Source organism: Otolemur garnettii, unplaced genomic scaffold (genome assembly GCF_000181295.1).
Source record: "Otolemur garnettii isolate 467f Iridium unplaced genomic scaffold, OtoGar3 scaffold00048, whole genome shotgun sequence".
NCBI lineage: Eukaryota > Metazoa > Chordata > Mammalia > Primates > Galagidae > Otolemur > Otolemur garnettii.
Window position 1 is genome coordinate 6,085,251 of NW_003852443.1, and position 4,122 is coordinate 6,089,372.

Here is a 4,122-nt window from a genome sequence, read left to right on the forward strand (position 1 = left end):
AAAAAAATAACATATTGTAGATGATCATACCTGTACAAATAAGACAAGTCCTAGAAAACAAAGGCTAATAACACCAAAGATAACTATAGTATTTTTAAGATGGTGCTGAGAGGGGGCTGAGCTACTCTTTATGGGGTCTCATGAACAATGAACTAAATGTCTAACATAATTTTCAGCATCTATTGCTTATTTACACAAGAGGTTAACCTGCAATCTCTAATACAAATCAGGTGTAACAGGATGTTGAGATGAACTGCTTCACTTCATTTTGGGGCTAAGGACCCAAATAATAACCATTATATCCTACTTGAGGTACAGATAAACATACATGCTTTTGTCCTCCATGCTTTTAATATGATAAATAATTAGGGCCAATGTATTAAAGCTTTCCCCCTATATTCCTATATTTTCTTCTAGGAATTCTATTGATTCGGGTCTTACATTTAAGTCTTTATTTCAAGTAGAATTTTTCATTTGGTTTAATATTAAGGTCTATTTTATTCTTCTGCATGTGACTACGAGTTTTCTCAACAGTGGTTTTTGAGAAAAACTAGCCTCTTTCCATGTTATTCGTGGCACACTTGTCAAAGATCAGTTGACTGTATATTCATGGACTTATTTCTTGGTTTTCTATTCTATTTCATTGGTCTATATATCTGTCTTTATTCTAGTACATATTGCTTTAATTACTATTGCTTTGTAATATACTTTGAAATCAGAAAATGTGATGCCTCCAGCTTTGCTCTTTTTACCCCAAGATGGTCTTGGCTTTTTGAGCTCCTTTGTGCTTCCATATAAATTTCAAGGAAGATTTTTCTCTATCTGTTAAAAATTCCATTGGCATTTTAAGAGAGTTTGCATTGAATCTATAGGTTACTTTGAGTGGTATGGGCATTTTAACAAAATTGAAGCTTCCAATTCATGAAAACAGGATTTTTTCCCATTTATCTTTAATTTCTTTCATCAGTATTTTGAGTTTTATCATAAAAGTCTTTTACTGCCTTGGCTAAGTTTATTCCTAAGTATTTTATGGTTTACTGCATATAAGATTATGTCTTCTAAAAATATAATTTCTTTTCTTATTTGTATACCTTTTATATCTTTCTCTTGTGTAATTGCTCTAAGACTTCTAAAACTATGTTGAATAGAAGCAGTGAGAGGGAGAATCTTTGCCTTGTTTCTGATCTTAGAGAAAAGGCTTCCAGCTTTTCACCATTGAGTATAATATTACCTATGAACTACTGATGTATGTGTGCTCCTTATTCTGGGTTCTGTCAGCAAAACAGAAGCCAGCCCATAGGCTGACTCCCCAAAAGTGGAATATTTGGTGCGTGGTGCAATTCTTTCTTTCCCAAGGAGGAAGATCAAATCAGAAGGTTCTACCTATTTGCTGTGCAGTTAGCCACTGGGAGGTGGGAGGATATGGTGACTGTGTGTTAGTTCAAACATCTTTGTTCCCACTGCCCCTAGACATTTAGAATATGCCAAATCTCATCAGTGGGCCACTCCTGAAATATTTAAAACTTTGGATTTATGGTTCAATTCTTCTTCTCTCCAGGCAGAAGCTGAGAGCTGGAAGCTTCCTTCTCTCTTCCAGTGCTATGCCACAGATCATTGTTATGGTGAAATGGTGTCTCAAATTTTTCTACTGGCTTCAATGTAGCTAACTTCATTTTCATCCAAAGGAGCAGTTGAGGGCTACAGAAGACTCTGCAGCCAAAATGCAGATTTTTCACAAAGAGAATTTGTTCATGTTTTGCTGTTGGATTGGTGTATTCCTTGGGGAAGGAAGGCCCAGGGCTTCATACTCTGCTATCTTACTGATGTTTCCCTCTCCATCATGTTTTCTTAATTTTTTTTATGAAGCTAAAATTTTTGTTGAGTTTGAATAACAAAATGAAAGAGAAAAAAATACAATAATGATATTTCTTAGAGTAGTTTTATTACTTGAAAAATTCACAATATAAAATATATCTACTAAAACAAACATTTGCATGTCTTATTAGAAAAAAAAATATGTTTTCTTACACTAGTAAGAGTTCTTTCATGTTATCAAGCAAAAAGGACAAATATGCCTTTAGCAAGATCAAAAAGAAATCTCAGGACAGAATTTAAACTGACCTCAATTCAAAAGCTTGACCTAAACTTCAAGGAAGTATTTTTTTTATGATCAACTAAATGGAAACGACTTCTTATGCATCACAAACCTGGAATCACCTTCTCTAACTCCAAAATATATTTCTTAAGTGACAAGGGGTGGAGAAAGTACAGAGACAGTGTTTCATGTTACTATTTAGTAGTGTCCTTGGGAAGAAACTTAAAACTGCATAGCTTGGAGTTTTTATCTTCTTCCAGAAGAAAAAATCTTCCAGAAATAAAACTCTTCTTCCATTCCTTTGCATGGAAGCAATAAAATAACCTCCGTCTGTAATCGTTAGAAATAAAATATAACCACAGCATTGGAACTGGAATCCTATTTATTTCTTCCTTCTTGTTTTCTCAACTCATTCCCCAGGAAAGGAGCATAGGGCATCTCATGATCAAAAGGGAATCAAGGCTCTCCTTTAAGAACAAACATTTTTCCAAAGACAATTGTCTCCTTGGTCAGTAAGTCATTTTATTCCTAGAATTTTGAGAAAAAAAATTCATCTTAAAAACTCAGCTCCAGGGCGCCACCTGTGGCTCAAAGGAATAAGGCGCTGACCCCATATGCAGGAGGTGGTGGGTTTAAACCCAGCCCCAGCCCAAAACTGCAAAAATAAAATAATAATAATAATAAATAAAAATAAAAAAAATTTAAAACTCAGCTCCACACAAGAAGCATTAAGAATTTCCTGCCAGAAAATTAAAAGTACTTTGGGCCCCATGATGTTGAAACTCTGTTTCCAAATTGTATTTTAATTTATTCCCTAAAAGACTCAGTTTTTTAAAAAATTGAAATGGTTGAGAAAGGATTCCTGTCTTCTTAGTTTTCTTACTACATAATGCACCTCAGAGTGTTCACAGAAAATTTTGAGCCAGCTGTGCAATCTACTGTGTTGCCCTAGTTTTCTTGCCCATCACCTGTGAGAGCCCTGTGGCTTCAGCTTGTTCATTAATTTGTTTGTATAGTCCCTCTGTAAATTCTAAGGAACAAAAGTAGATGTAACCATTATTTCTGGAGGTTCTGATCACAGTATGGAGTGCAGAGTTAGCAGTTAACATAAAACACAGGGGCCTTACCCTTTATGTTTGAGAAGAAGAGAAAGATGTTAAACTGCAATTAATATTATTGATTATTCAAACACCATTGTGGTAAGCGCTATAAATGGCAGCACAGGGGACTATGAAACATATAATGAGGGAATCTGTACTAACTGAGTCTCAGGTGTCAGGGAGTCCATAGGGCAGGAGTGTGCCAAGCAGAAGTATTCACAGTATGAAGAACATAGAGTGGAGAGAAAGTGATGCAGTTCAGGAAATGAAATAAATCATTTAACTACATCAGGTTGGTCAACTGAGTTTCTGTGGAACTCTGAGTGACGAGCTATCACTAGGGGTTTCATTAGATTGGGTAAAAAAGAGTAGGGGGCATTTTTAAAATTTCACACTCCACACAATGGTAGCACCTGCAGGGATGGATTGTGACAGAGGGCCCTCAAGAACAGCTCCACTGGCATACTTGAAGCTCCCTATGGTAGTACACACAAGGACTGTGTTCATTTGGACAAGTGCACTCTCAGTGTTCTCCTAAGATAGGAGAGGTCAGTGATAAATGGTCAGTACTGAGTTAGACAAAAGGGAGGAGAGTAGATTGATGATATCAGCATCTTCCTTTAAATTGTCTCCCATGACCTCCACTTACAAGTTAATAACTGCCAGTTAATGACTGACTTATGAAGGTGAACAAGCTCTACTTGTTTAATAATAAATTTTGAGGAAATTTCCATTCTAAAAAAGATATTTTTACATGTCATGATTCAGTTTCTCTTGGTTCCTTTACTATACTACACAATCCATGCTCTACAATATTTATAGAAACAGCACTGTAAATATTGCAGTATATGGACTGTGTAGGCTAGGAGTGAATTATCCTGTGAAGTGTTCATGTTCTTATGATTCTTTCCCATTTACTATTGTTAT